A 15,787-nucleotide genomic window follows, 5' to 3' on the forward strand; every position below is an offset into this window, starting at 1 on the left:
TAAAGTTTTCCTGTAACCACTCGGTACTGCTGCTTGATTTCGCCGTGTCTTGTTCTGCCTCTGCTTGCCTGGAATGCACCACTCCCTGCCAGCCACCCCTGGAGCAAGCCGGTGTCTCTCAGCCCTGGGATTCAAGAGGAGAGGCTTAAATTGCTGCTGACTGATGGCGGTACAAAAAAAGCCTGTGCCTGGAGATAGGAAGTGCAAGGCTTAGAGGCCGAAGGTGTCAGAAATTAGTGGGGAACGCGCATGCAAAATACCTGAAATTAGTAGAGAAAGCGACTATAAAAGGAATGCTGTGAGCATGTGAGGGACCCGGGATACACGGAGTTAGGAGTGTGTGAAGTAATAGGTTTGGCTGCTTATGGTGGCTGGGTGCACCAGCGAGAAAGCTGTAGAGGAGATGGGCTTATGAGTGCTGGATTCTTGAAATAAGCTGTGGGGATAGAACCAAGGAACTGTGTATTTAAGTTTCTTAATTCATAGTTTTTATCAGACAATAAATAAACTTCCAATCTGCATGAGATTGTTCTGCCTCTTAACACAGATTTCTTCCAGCCTTCATCTCTGGCTATCATCTGAGCCTACCCTAACGAAGCACATGCCAATAACTGAGCATCAGTTAGGCACATTATTAATCCCAATGCAAAATATTTTGGCCTCATCAACTCACAGTAGTTTTATTTATGGTCTCTAGCACAATTCTAAAGGCGATTTATTTTATTCTTCTTCCTATTTGTCTTTCAGTACATTCTAGGCAAAGAGTACAATGGTTTTCTTAAAGCTTGCATTTTTATAGGGGAGGACGTGTTTATGGACTGCACCTTCTCTAAACATGGAGCTTCAATGGGAGGAAATGAATATAGGTCTCCTTTGTTAAAGAAAATATTGACTCGGTTGTTTTGCCTATTATAAAATTAATAGTTATCCATTCAGTTTTCCCACCTCAATATCCCCAAATCCCTTAGACTTCCAATGGGAAAAAAAGAATGTCATGCAGCAAACCGGTGAGTTTTACCTTCCTTTCAAAAATTTTTCCTAGTACAGTCTGTCTGCGAGATGCTTACTGGTACTTCAAGGTTTCATCTGGTTACATGTCCATTTTTTGGCTTAGAACTGCAGGTGTAGGGCCACGTTCAGCACCGATGGTACAGCATATCTGCATCTTTGGCACTTCATTCTCATTCTACAAGTCTTGTTCTGAAGTTCACCCATAGAAAGAAATCTCTGCAAGGACCCCCTTTTAGTCACCCTGTTTACTTCTACCATTTCCCTAATACTCATGTCATCTTTCTGGCAGCTAATTGTGAAGTCAGTTTAAAATCAGTCATGGTACTGCCAAGTCCTTCTGATGCATTACATAAAATCTTGTCCATGGGCAAAGCTTAAAGCTAGCTGTATAACCCCTTTCTGTAAATCTAATTTCTTGAATACTGTTTTCCCACCTTTTGCTTTGACAGCAATTCCAGGTGCCGTTATCCAATACGTTATTTTTGTTTAAAAATCTATGCGCTAGAGTAGACCTTCAGAGATGACGACGTAACATGATTTTTCAGGGAGTTTGGAACTGTTTGTTTTAATGACATGCAAAATGACAGCCTGATGTTTTAACAACTGTTTTGCTGTTGAGTGTGTGTTTTTAAACATGCACAATCTACAAAACAGATGGATTATTTGTAAAGAGAAGTAGCACAGATACGTATTTTTGTGTTACTTCAGGCGGTCATTCAAATTAGATATATTACAACTCACCCATGACTCTAATTTTTTTACCTTTTGTAACTTAGTATCATCCAAGAGTGAATATACTCCAGATTCAAAATACTGTAATACATGACAGAAATTTGAAACAATTTCTTTTGAAGGAGATGTCTCAAGGAGGAAAAGGAAAACTTTAGAAAAATAAGATTCTTTTAAAATGAACGGATTACTTATCTAACAAGAAGTTAGTAGGTGTGAAAATCAAATGGATTTCTAATCACAGCGCTTTGTAAAACGAAGTCATAGAGCTCAGGCTCGAGCATTCATATGGTGAGTTTTGTAGGGACGGTCAAGTGGTTTAAAAGCTTATCTGTCTGGTAAATTCTTCTCCATCCCCTTGTTTAGCAGCTAGTGACAGGCTTTATACAGATTCATTGCAAAACAAAAAGTTGGCTTAACCAGTAACTTAGTTTTGAGACGTTACACAAGACATAGGACACTGAAACCCCGTGGATGTGTGAAAGAGTTGGAGTATATGCGGATCTGGTAAGGCAAGTCGCCAGAACAAGTACTGGAACTTCATGTGCTCGAGTACATAGCTGGAATGGTGATTTTTTTTTTTTTTTTTTTTTGCTGTTCGTTGCTCTTGCTCAGGTCAGGACAAAAGAGTAAAACGCAACAGCTGAGAGCTTCTGATTCTTCAGAGTTGTTGCCAAGAGTTAACAGGACTGTATTTGGAAAATTCACTCTCTCCCTAAGGAGGAAACAACAGTGCTTTGTACCAAAAAAGAGCATTGTTGTAACCACTACAACTGGTGGTAAACAAAGAACCAGTTATTCGCCCAGAGCATTACGGCACATCAGCAAGAAATGGAGTGGGTGTCTTTGTAGAGCTGACACTCAAAGCCTTAATTAGCAAGGACTTTACCCACATTGATAATAATTACTATTACTAATAACTGGTACTATAACGTACTTTGTAAATCGCTTTGCATGTTAACTAATCCTTAGGGGTATTTTGTAAAGCAGGCAGGTAACAAGGTGGGAAAATCTCGATTCTGACAGTGTGTACAGGTGTGCTCGAGGTTTAACATTGAAGGTCTGTTTTTGTTGGCCTTGGGGTTTGGCTGGTCTCATTTCAGTCACATTTATGTGCGTGCATTTACTGAGGAGACTAAGCTGGGCTTCAAAAGCAGAAGCAACTCACGATAATACTTTGCTTCAGCCAATCATCTAAAATTATACATAACAGCAGCGATTAATCCTGTTTTTCTCGTTAGGCGTCGCGTTGCCCAACATTTAGACTGCAGCACAGCTGCTCAAACAGAGGGAGAAATGCTCCACGACATTTCTGAGCCTACAGGAAAGAGTTAAGCTGAGGTATTCTCTCAGCTACGAGTGTGTTATTTATTATTGTTTGTTCCTCTCCCTCAGCCGGGCCGGCTTTGTTCGTGGGTTCTTTCTTCGTGGGGGCTTTATTCGCGGGTTTCAGAGGACAGGAGCCGCCCCGCTCCGGCCGGCGGCCATCTTGGGGCTCCGCTCGCCTCACGGCGCCCGCCCACCCCGGGCGCTGCCGCTGACGTCACGCTGAGCCAGGCGGGTCGGACTGCCTGCCTGCCCGCCTGCCTGCCGCCACAGCCTATCACCGCCGGGCGCCTCCAGCCGCGGCCCCGCCTCCGCCTCCCCATCCGATTGGCCTCGCGGGCGGAGGGCGTGGCCTCGGGGGGCGGGCTCTCCCCTCTACCAGCCAATGGGATGACAGCAAGGGGGTGGCATCGCGTGAGTGCCGCGCGCGCTCCCCACTCAGCGTCGGCAGCCGGTGGGGCGCCGCGCGCCAATGGCCGGGCGGGGCGGGGCCGGGCCGGGCCGGGCCGGGCCGCGGAGTTACCGGAGGGGAGAGGCGGCGGCGGGATAAAGCCGGCGGCGACGGGCGGCTCCCGCTTACCCAGCGGTGGCCTGCAGCGGGACGGGACGGGACGGGACGGGCTCCTCGAGGCGGCGGCGGGGTGAGGCGGGGAACCGACCGTTGGCAGGGACCGTTGGGCGGGGGGGGGGGCCGCGCGCGCGCTGCAACGGAAACGGAGAGCGAGGGCGGGGCGGGGGGGTGGGGGGGGGGGAGCGGCCGTTGGGCACGGGACCGCTTTGAGGGGGGGGGGGTGCTCGGAGTCCGTGCCCGGTCCGTGCCCGTCTGAGGGGGCCCAGGCGGTGCTTCCCGGCACGGAGCTGGGCTTTGTTCCCCGCCCCTCCGGGCCCGGCCTGCCCCGCTCCCTCAGGACGCTTTGGGCTGGGCTCTGCCCCTCGCCGGGCCGCTGCCGGCTCCGTGCCCCCCCCCCCTCCCCCCCCCCCCCCGTGTGTCCTCGCCGTGCTCCCCGGGGTTTGGCTGCGGGGCGGTTGGAGCGGCTCGGTTCGGTGCTCAGGTAGCAGTCGCTGAGCCCGCAAGGAGGTGGGCTCCGGCCGCGCGTCTTAAGGCAGCGAGAGGAAAGGAAAACAACAAGCGCCAGGTGTTTGGGTGGGCGCTCAGGCTGAGGGTGAGCTGCACAAGCAGCGCTCTGATGCGCTTTTAAGGCATAGTGAGGTAAGGCAGTGTGGAGGTAGCGAGGTGGAAGGAGCATAACCCGGTTGTTTTATCTCATCACAACTAGAAATCTGAGCTGTGCCTTTGGGAAAGGAAACACCAACACAGAAAGCAACTTCTTTGTTGTTCTTGTGTGCGTGCTGGACATCTCCACAGCTCAGACTTCATGTAATGAGAAAGGTATATCAGGCAGTGAGACGCTTCCCTGTAAACACAGACCAGAAGAGGAAAGCTGCCTGTAAGTTACTGAGGTAGCAAAGAGCCACTAACATTTGCAGGAACAAGCAACATGGAGCATGCAGAGTACCGTGATAAATGGGACGACTTCCTGATTCTAAGTTAAGAGTGAAATTAACTTGTGTTATTTAAGAGGTTTCTGTAGTGTGCTCTTTTAGTAGCTTTCCTTCTGTGCTGCTACTGTGGTGCTGAGGATGTGCCCTAGATGCTTCAGAATCTCCGGGGAAGATTGTTGAGCAAGCACTGGGAAACCACACACCGATTCTTATCTTGTGACACTATCACAGAGGAAGGAAACAAACCCCTTGGTAAAAATTGCATTGCAGGTTTAGTAAGTCGGATATGTGAAGATGAGAGCACCTTTCTTTCTCTGTGCCAGAAGCTGCTGTTTTCTGTAGTTTGTGGAGGCCACTGCTCAGGGGGACTTGGTGGCAGCTGTCAGTAGACAACTGCCTTCCCTTGGCAAACTGCTGCTGTGAAAGGCTTCCTGATTTGTATTCCAGAATGGATGTGGTTCAAGTCTCTGGCTTCTCTCAGGAAGCAGAGCCATGGTATGTTGCTCCGGGATGTTGTTAGAGAAAACTGTTGCTGAACTTTGTTTCAAAAGAAAAGTTGTTTAATTCTTCTGCAGGATTTATTTAAGATTAAGTTGAAATGTTGAGCTGACTTGGCTGTTTGTTGGACTGGCTGGCCTAGGTGAGCCAAAGTGTAGTCATAGCTGATTCTCGTGTAATAATGTGATACCTTTCAGGAGGGAAGTTGGAGTGTTGTAGGACTACAAGGCAACAATTAAAACTTTTAGTTTTTCACATTAACAGTCTCCAGTGAGCACTTTCCAGTGTCATCCTGCTAGGCATCAACAGATCAAGAGTGGTCCGCAAATGTGTTTTTTTTTGTGAATGTTTGTCTCTCTAATTTTTGGGGTTAAAATTAATTGGTCTGCTGAAAGTTTTTGGTAATACAATTGAGAACAGGCTGTCTGTATTTATTTTTTTCTAAGAACTTAAGAAGATTATAATTAAACCCTTTCTCATTGGCTATGCATCAGGGAAACCAACTTGGAAAACATGGTGTTCTGCGTCAGGTGTTGCCAATTCTACGTCTAGTTTTGTATTTTAGGGAGTTTTATCCTGGTCATCTTGTCTAGTGACAGCTACTTCAAAGGACTAAATGATGTTTTTTTTCTTGGTCTGAGCTCCATGAGAGGCATGCAAGCAAACTTTACACCTCAGTGGACTCGTATAATCCAGATCATGGGTATATAATATACTCTCCGCGGCACAGAGAGCCACGAGCTTTTAGCAGTTTTCCTATATATTTGAGCCATAGCTCAACAGAAAGCATGACACACAGGCATCATGTTCAAACAATAAAGTAAGGCAAAAGAACAATACAAAAGGCAAAAAAAAAACCAATGTAAGGCAAAAGTACCTCAAGTTACACATGGGTTGTCTGAGTTAATGTGAGAAAAACAAGGATAACGGTTCAGGGTTCATGACCGTGTAACTAACTTTTGGCCTGCTTTGTCTCACCGATAGGAAGTGCAAGGTACCTTATCCATCAGTGGTAGAGCAGCTGGCCTCGTGCATAGTCTAGCTGTGGTTTACCACTTTCTAATGCTTCTGCACACTTGCACCCAAATAACATTGAGCCTTTACAACTTCTATATCTGTAATAAACTTCCCGGGAATGATAACGGGCTGGCAACATTTGAAGGTATTGGGGTTCAACGTTATTGGCACAGGCTGCCCAGAGAAGCTGTGGATGCCCCATTCCAGGCTGGATGGGGCTTAGGGCAGCCTGGGCTGGTGGGAGGTGTCCCTGCCCCATGGCAGGGGATTGGAACTGGGTGGGCTTTGAGGTCCCTTTTGACCTGAGCCATTCTGTGACGATTCGTGCGTGGTCTGTTTCCAAATCCCAGTGAACTCGGTAATAGATGCTAGCTAGACTGTTTCAGCTAGGGTTGCTTCTGGCTTTTTTCTTTTATTTTCTTTATAGCAGTTCTCCTTTGTAGTATTTAGCTTGCTTACCCAAATTGTTTGGCAGTTAGTTCTCTAAATATCCTTGTAGCACTGTACAGCTCTGTCTCCTCCAAGACTGCTGTGTTGTCCTTCCTTCCCCTCCCCCAAATCTCTTGCAGTCCCTAATTCCCTGTGACATGAGCACCTCCCAGGAAGAATGACAGAACATGATGTCAGACAGCAAGCGTCCAATACTGTCACAGGAGAACATCAGAAAGGAATACATCCACTCGAGCTAGTTGAATGAGAGTATCTGCTCTTAACGGCTTCATTTTTGAGGGATCTCTGTATTTATGCCTTGTTTTTGCTAATGACTTATTTTTGCATGCAAAAATGGAAGAGGAACAAAAATATATATTTTTTAAAAGTACTTCTAAAATTAAGTTTGAAGTTCTCTTTAAATGCCTGCATATTTGATACAGCGGCCTAGTGCCCAGAAGCTGCTGTTAGAATTAGAAGCCTTTGGGTTGCAGCGGTTTGTTCTTTGCATGGATATCCTTGCCTGTGTCAATGTGAGCAGCATAAATGCTTTTCTACAGTTAGTGCTAACGAACAAAGTTAATCTGTGTGGAATTCGTGTCGACTCCCCACAGCAGTGCCTTTCTCCCGGCATTCCAGCCAGTGCTTTGGCAGGTGATCTGTAGGAGTGTGAATAAAACGTGCTTTTTCAGAGCTGGGCTGCATCTGGCTAAAGCTCTGCTGGCTTTGAGCTGGAGCTTGTAGCAGGAGACCTGGGACACTCGACACGTACGCTTCAGCGGTACTGCTGGTCACTGTCACGTTAGTCTGGTGACCTGTTTCCTTCTTACTCTGTTTCCCAGAGAAAGGGAAAAGATTCCTGCCTTGGGTCTTTCTCTGTTTTTATTTATTTTTATTTTTGTTTAAAGTTGCATGAGGTGATGAAACAAGCTTTCTGTCTTGTCATCTTACTATTGGAAGGCTGCTTCGGAATAAAACTACTCTGATACGAGGATTTTTAATTTCCAAGTTGTATGTTAACACTAGTTTCGGTTGCTCGTGCCAATGTTTTTCTTCACTTTAAAAGCAGTTCTTCCTTTTGGTGCTTAGTGCCTTATTCTCAGCATATTTCTGGAGAATAACAGTATAATTTTGATAAACCATACTCTTTAGTGTTTGGATGAGATTTTTGCTGTTCATCTGATGATCCTAAAATCCCAGTTCCTTTACTTTGTATGTGAATTAATCTTTTTAGCATGTATTGACCCAACCTGTATAAAGTATTCTAGAGAAGATTTCAGTGAAGGTTTCTGAGAATGTTTCTCAGGTTTGTCTTCATAAACTGTAATTTATAGCAAAAAATATTACTACTTAAATGTGCTTCATTAAGTTAAAATGAAAGAGAAGCTCTAGGTTAAATGCAGCATTGATAAATATCACTGTTGACAAGTGTCCTTAAGCCTACCTAAGATCAGGTGATGGTGGCAGTGGGGTTGGTTATATTCATGCAGAAAGTATTCAAAGAGCTCAAAGATGCCACTAAAATGTGAATAACTAGGGGAGAAAAAAATACTATTTACGGAGGCAAGAATGTGTGAAAAGATTCCTGTGAGAATTATGGGACAATACCTGCTCTTCAATATTCAGTTGCACTTGTATAGCTTTTCAAAGGAGACTGCTGATTTTCTTATCACTGCTTGTTTGTTTTTGTAGTAGTCTCAAAAGGCAACAGTTGTGTGGTTTTTGCCAGTCTTATCCAGTTAAGTTTGTTTGTTTGCAGTGACTGAAAATAATGTTGGGTATGTTTATAAAATAAGGGCTGAGGGAGAGTGGTGAAAGCTACAAATACAGATAGCTTGTTGTATTTGATCCAAAAGGTAGGGCTTTGGCAATTCAAGGCGGGAGACTTCTAAAAACAGAATAAAAAGAATGAATGTTCATTTGCAAAATAACAATAAATGGCAAGGGAATATTTATACTCTGAGCCTTGAGAATGTTATGATGAAAGCAGAGCTCTGGAATTCGTATCTTCAGCTGATAATTGTAAAGGATGACTTCATTCCTCTAGGGTTGCTGCCCAGTTCTACAACATGAAGAAGCATCTTTGTAAACAGCATGCCCTAAAGGGGACTTGTGGTTAACAGTAGGCCTGGACAGAGAAAGACTGACTCTGTTTGTAGGGAAACGAACATGAAAGATGCGTTAAAAATGTCCGGGAAAGCTTCAGCCTATCTTGCATGAGAGTAGTCCATGTCAGCAACACTTCTGCTCCTTCACTAGGGCAGGAAGAACTGTGAGGAGTCTGTGGCAGGTGAATGCTTTTGAGATTGATTTAATATCCTGCAAAATCTGTCAAATTAATCTGGTACTGCAGATAATGTAAAAAAAAAAAAAAGGCTTTTTAAAAAAAACCTTATTTCTTCCTCTGTAGACATCACCCCCCAGAAAGATGTCACCTGAAAAGCTGAACAATTGCTGAATTGGTGCAGTGTGACTGACCAGGTGCTTATTTATTCCCTAGGGTAGGGTGGTGAGGAGTAGCTGGTCCCATGAAGGCCAGTGCTGCTGCGGGGGCTTGGGGAGCTCATGCATACCCCACCTCCTTTTGTATCCACATCAAGATCCTGCTGCCCTTCAGTTTGTGTGCACGTCAGATCATGCGCTCTGTCCTTGCTCTCCTCTCTGCTGTGCGTGGTCCTCATCTCTGTCTCCCCAGTAAGTGGGGATTTTTCCATTTCCACCTTTTCTGGGAGGTGTTCCAAATAGAACTGGAGGTAAGTGTTGTTTCTTGAGATGGAGCTGATACACGTTAGGGTATGTGTGTGTATATATTTATTTCCATGTACCTACCTGCAGAATGAATAGGTAAATAACTACAGAGTAGCTGGAATAGGTGAGAAGCCTTGGAAAGCAAGTGCGGGAATAGAAAGATAGGTAGGCACAAGTACAAAAAGAATAGAACAAGCTTTTGGAAGAGGAATTTGATAGTCCTTACATGCCATTATACACAATTAATGCTTTAATACTTTTGGACCCCTGTTGTACTAAGGGGGAAAACAGAACCAGATCTTAAAACATTGAAGAACATTTTCTTACTGTATGTCACAACCAACCTTTGTTGTTATAGTGTATAACTCAAAATGCATAACCAAGCCATCAGGTAGGCACTGACTGCACTTGTGTTTCTGTGGTGGTGGAGGTAAATGATGTGCAACTGATTTGATCCAATTTGAAGCCCAAACTTTTATCACCTGGGAACATGTGTAAAGAAAGTACTGCATAGCTCATTCCATATTATGCTGGAGTGCAAGTTGTTCTTTTGATTTGCATTTTTAAACTGAGTAAATATTTTTGTTTTCAGGAGTTTCCCATACCCTGTAATTGTATAGTACCTACTATTGCCTGCTCCCTCAAAACCAAAATAACTGTGTAGCTGAAAGGCATGGAATCTTTACCCAGTTCTAGTTAGTGGTGCAGGCACTGTTTAAGAATTGGAATATGTGAGGGACGCAGTCCCTAAAAGAAATTTTGAATTTAGCAGATGGATTTTTGAAAGTATTTCTTACGAGAAGAGTAGGATGAATTGGAGAAAAAAACATATCAGTGGGGCTTTCATATTGTTTTGTACATGGAAATAAAAAGAATATTTTGACTACTTTTTGTTTCTTAATTTTGTATTGGTGGAGAATGTAGAATGTCCTCACTTGGATTTCTGTTAAACAGCAAGTTGGTGTTTCAGCCCATGTGAGTACAGACTGTAAACTCTTCACGGTGGGTGCTGTTTGAGAAGAAAGGAGGGATAGGGAAGGTCTATGTGGAAGTATAGCAAAGTCCTCATTCCAGTATTCTGCTTCAAAAGCAACATGCACTAAAGTCGTGTTTTTATAGGATATGTACCAGATTACCAGAGTCCAGTGAGTACTGTGCTAGATGGGGGTATATCAGTTTAAGCATGTTTTTCTGCAACTGCTTACTCTAAGAAATCTGACTGCTATACGTCAGCGTTGGCCTATTTGAAGAACTGCCACTATTTTATATATAGGACCCGAGTTCAGCTTCTGGTGAAGTTGCTGTAAGCGGGGGTGGAAAATAGCTTCCTACTTGCTTCGAGTGAGTAGTTTGTCATTTTTAAATACGTATGTACTTAGGTTCTGAATGTGCATACAGTTCATGTTGATAGCTAAAGAAAAACTTTATTGCTGTGTGTTCTTTCTCATTGCACAAGCACAGTGATATGACTGGTAAGCGATTTAATCGTTTCTGGCACTTTACAAAAAGAGGATGTATTTTTAGCATTAACAGTCTGTTAAGGGATGAAAAGTAGTACATAAGCTGTTGATTTTTCATTCAGTAATTCCAAGTGCTTGAACCTTAGTTAATGTTGATTTCTAAAAGCATATTGAATTGAGAAGGATTGTTTGCTTGTTTGTTTGAATTGCTGTCAAAAGTAGGACACTGCCAAAAGCAGTGTGAAGGTGTGATAAAAACTCCTGTTTTTCAGATTTAATTACTTCAGTTTCATATTTATAGGCTGACTTTAGTCTGTGCTTGCAGTTTATTTTGTAAAAATAAGGTCTGTTTGTCATTTTATGCGTTTTCTCCACTGTTGCTGTTGTGATGGTGGACCAGAGGTCAGAACTTCAGGCTCTTCTGCTTACACTGCGCGCTTCTGGGAGCTGTTGCTCTTCCTAGTGCCAAAACTTTGTTAGTGCAGATAGGGTGATTGGTGGCGGTCAGATCGATGCTGCGAGCCCTTTAGTAGGAGCGACTGCAGCATAAGAATCTGCTCAGCTTTATTGTTGCAGACAGCAATACATCTCAGGAGAGTGACTGCTGCCGTTGGGTATGGTCTGCCATTTGTCTTCCTCAGTTCATGTGGGACATGAAAGAACAGATGATGATAAATCAAATCACTAGGTGACTCAAGATCAGGCAAGCTGGAGTCTTACTTCCCTCTGAAATATTGGTGTGTGAAGTGCTTACATTGTGCTGGCACAGACCTTGCTCTAGCTGTTCGTGTGGTGGAAGCAACATCCGTTTGAGGTAGTGTTAATGTATGGATTGCTTATAACCTCTGACACTAACGTAAGAAAACCGGAATTTCTTAGTCTGTAGTCCTATTACACATAGTTTGCAGATTGGACACTTACTCTGTAGTGTCTTGGAAAGCAGCAGAGAAATGCCTTCTCTTCTGACGGTTAGTCTCAACCTGTAATCGGTATAATGGAAAGTTAAGCTCACTTTTTTGGAGTCCAAAGTAAGGTCATTGGTTCTTGACCGTGGTGGTGGAAGCGCTCCTCTAAAGCAACCATCATCAGAAAATAGAAGGAGTAAAGGTGGAGTCAGAGGACGTGAGCACTGAGGGGAGGTGTAGCTGAGCGAGACTTGCATTGCTCTGGTTTCCTTGGGCTGTGGCACTGGTAAATGTAAGTTTTATGAAGAGGCTAATCTGAGAGACTTGAAAGCCCTTCATCCTAGATGGAAATATCCACTGTGATCTGGTTGAAGGTGCAGTTTTAATTTTAGCATATTTGTAATATTCTGAAATGAGATTCCAAAAGATAAAAAGTTATCATCAAAATTTAAAGAGCAGAGAGGTTTCCTGGCACTGGCCCAGTGGAGATGATTCATGATTCACAATTCACATACTTTTTAGTCCCTGTTCCTGCTAACTACAGAAAGGAGAATGCAAAAATAATTTTTAAGTTTGAGTTATCATGGTCAAGTTATTACACATTTGGCACCAAGTCTTCCTCTGAAGTTTATCTTGTAAATCCTTCTCAACTTCAGATTGTGATTATATGGGAGTCTTTTCAATTAAAGTTTGTCAGTTTATAAATGGAGAGCTCTTTATAACACTCATGGAGACAAATTGTTGAACCAGTATAACAAATGTAATTCTCAGGTGCAGATGGTTGGCCACGTTCCAGAGTTTCTGTATGACTGACATGCATACTTTGGTTTTTTCCCTCTTTTCCCATGATTACCCTTAAAACTTTTGAGTCCAGAGCCTTCTACCTCATGACTTACATCTCATTTCCAAATCACCTATATAGAAGCTGAGCCTACCTCAACGTCTTGCCTCTCATCTGTGCATTTTCCAGTAGCAGTACCTGTGTTTAATGAAACTTTAAAAAGAGGTTTTTCTCCTCTTTATGCTATCCGTGTGCCCACATGGTTAGTTGATCAGCAGTCACCCAGCCTTGGTGATTGTGTGGATCACGGAATGGAAAAAGGGCTGTGTTTCAGGGAGGAGCTTGTTGCTGTCAGGAGAGCATAGTGCCTGACCTGATCTTAAACGTGTCTGATGGGTGACTGTAAGCTGAGATGCTACCGTGTTCCTAACGGGGTTTAGTAACTCTCAGTTCGTGTGACCGTTTTCTGGTTTGTCATTGAATATTATGTATTTGCTAAACGGTTAACATACCTAAAGCCTTTACAACAAGCCAAAGAACCAAACTGTTACTAAAAATCTTTGGTTAAGACAAAGCATGCCATGCTTCAGTAACGAAAGACAGATTAGGATATCAGCAATCTAGGAAGCTTCATTCCTCTGTCTTGTTCTTTTAAAGTCCAGTCTCATGGGGGTGATTAGCTTAGAAATCCAGAAACTGTTGTTCCTGGGGATGCACTCAGGCTCTTGCAATACTTCTGGGACAGCCACAAGCATCATTGATTGGGAAGTGAAAGTACACGAGCCACAGTGGAGCTGGATGTGCTATTGCTAAAGATGAGGTTGGTGGAATGGAGGAACTGGGCAGCCCTTAGAAGTCTTTCAGCATGCTGGTAGCACGTAGCGGAAGAGTTGCATAGTTGGTCTGTAGCAGGCAATATGATGGATACGTTGTGTAATGAATCTGGTCTCTCTAATAAATCTGATGTGTTTCTCCATTGTATGGACTGTTAGTGCATCCCCCATGACTTTAGGGGCTTTGGACAGAGCCAGAGGACCGGACATCCAGAGATAGTGTGGTGATGTGTTAGTACTGGGGATATATCAAGTGCTGTGAAACACCGAACATACAGGCCAGTCATGTGCTTAAGCAACCGTAGGCCATTCTGTTTGCCCACACACTGGTTTATTAGCAACTTATTTGTCAGCATTGCTTAAATGATGCCTTAAAAGCTAATATAATTAATCTTTACCTTTTCCTAACTTTCCAAAACCAAGCACATAGCGTATGGAAGCCTGCACAGGGTCTATAGCATGGAAAATGCTACTTCTAGCAGTTGATTAAAACCCTTAGCATCTTTCTTCTGGAGCATTATTCCATCAGATCTTTTGGGCAAGTAGCTATAAAAAAGCTGTACGTCAGTGTGTTATGCATAGCTTCTTGGATACAGATGTTGGCACTCTGCAATATTATTAATCCCCATCTCTGTTCTGTGAAGTTATTGGAAGTAGTCTTCTGGATTACCTCCCTAAACTTAACAATGGCAAAAAGTGTGCTGTAGAGGAGAATCTAATTGCTGCTCAAAAGGTGAAGTTGAGTTTTTCTTGCATAGTAGCCAACGCTGTAGCAGCAGCTATTCTGTGAATAGAATACATCAGTAATTGAGATGAAAGAAATTTGTGTGTGTGTATACATATACGTATATATGTAAAGAGAACTTCTCTTATATATTGTGTTACTTGGACAAGTATGAGGTTGGTTGGATTTTTAGCTTTTTAGCTGTGTTTTCCGATTCAGGATGTTTGGAGTTGTGATTTTTTTGGTATGAGAATTTAAGCATCCTTTGAACTTTGTTTAAAACCTTATGGTAGCTAACTTCATATAATCTGAACTTCATGGATTTTTGTGTTGCTCTGCTTCTTAACTTTTTATAAATGTCTCTCATAGGCAGTGAACATCAAACAGTGAAACCCTCCCGTGTGCGGTACCTTTGACTTCCAAATCTGATAAAGTATAGTTAAAATGTAACTTTAAGTTGTAAGCTGCAGTTATGAAATGAAGTCCAGTGAACTTCTTCCCTCCAGTGAATTGCTGTAGTTACTGTAAGCTTCGCTCACGCCCGTTAGAGACTTTCAGCCTCACTGCTGCCTTTCTGATACCTTTTTTCCTTAGTCAGAATTAATCTGATTAAGTTGCTCCTGTAGGAAACCTTAGGTTGTATGGATACACCATAGCTGTATTTGAAGATCTGGATGGCAGCTGCAATTTGAAGTTTATTATTGCTCAGTGTGTCCAACTGAACAACTTGAGACGACTTTGAGTGCTTTTCATGTGCCTCTCACCCTCTACGCTTTTTCCAAATATTCTGCCAATGAATCAGAAATTTCATAATCTTGTCCTAATGCTCTGACTGTCAAGTTAGTCTTCAGTTTAATTTTATTTTCTTCCATTAAGCAGCTGGGCTGTTGGCTAGTCTAAAGTGTGTGTGTAGGTACTGAATCTGGAGAGGGGATGAATGAAGATAATTGAGAATTACTGACTACTTGTGTTTTCTTCAGACACAGTGAGAAGAAACAAAGAATGGATTATGTACCTGTGAATGTACGTTTTATTTGAAAAACGAGTTAAAACGCTAGCATAAGCTGTGGTGGATTTCTGCTTGGATATGCTTTAAATTTTATCAGGAGTAATACGTTGTTTCCATTTTCCTCAAGCACTTTGCACAGTTGATGTAAATAAGGAGGAGTTAAAGGACAGCTGACCACTCATTTCCAAATGAGTGGATGCAAGGCTTTGCATGAGTTGATTTCAACTACTTTTTTCTAAACCAGGGAGGAGGAGGAGAAAGAAGAGAGGAAGAGTGAACTGTGTAATTAGTGGAGAGAGAATGAAAGGCCATACACTTCTGCTGTATGGAGAAGAATGTTTTCTTGTCCTAATAGTTTAAAGAGGAAAAAGTGAGGCTAATTTTATGCACTGTACTATCAAATGCACAGACAGTTGACACTCTTATTAAAGAGCTGCAATTTAGCAGGTAAAGCTCAGAATTTTATTGGTCTGTAAGTCCTGGCTAAAAACTTGACTGGATTTTGCAAAGAATTGCATAGAATGTTCCCAATTTCAAGTGCGCATCAGTTAGTTTACTTTCAATTTGCAAAGGCTTACCTAGTTTTCCAGCTTGTCTCTAAGTCTCACTTCTAAACTTAATTTTACAATTTAAACTCTCCAGGTATGTGGCTTTTTACCTTTAGATTGCATTTATGTGAGTCTCTTGTCTTTTTGGAAGTACTGTTAAGAGGTAGAACAAACTGTATATAAAAATGATGATGATTGAATGGCTAATACATCTCTAAAGGAAACTAGTACGTTCTTGTTGCATCAGAGGACAGAAAGTTATGTTG

The 15,787-nt window shown here is 42.9% G+C and overlaps 1 protein-coding gene across 8 annotated transcripts in view; it reads left to right on the forward strand.

Moving 5' to 3' along the window:
* The first annotated feature begins 3,554 nt into the window (after positions 1–3,554).
* The window catches only part of FRYL (FRY like transcription coactivator), a 172,266-nt gene continuing 160,033 nt past the window's right edge, over positions 3,555–15,787 (forward strand). For 5 of the 8 annotated variants that reach the window (XM_040556797.1, XM_040556798.1, XM_040556801.1 and 2 more), the window contains exon 1: positions 3,556–3,707. The gene's annotated coding sequence lies outside the window, so the exon portion shown is untranslated. Of the gene's footprint in view, positions 3,708–15,787 lie in introns of all 8 variants that reach the window. The other 3 variants (XM_040556796.1, XM_040556799.1, XM_040556800.1) reach the window with 1 other exon arrangement.

This window comes from Cygnus olor, chromosome 4 (assembly GCF_009769625.2).
Source record: "Cygnus olor isolate bCygOlo1 chromosome 4, bCygOlo1.pri.v2, whole genome shotgun sequence".
Classification (NCBI taxonomy): Eukaryota; Metazoa; Chordata; class Aves; order Anseriformes; family Anatidae; genus Cygnus; species Cygnus olor.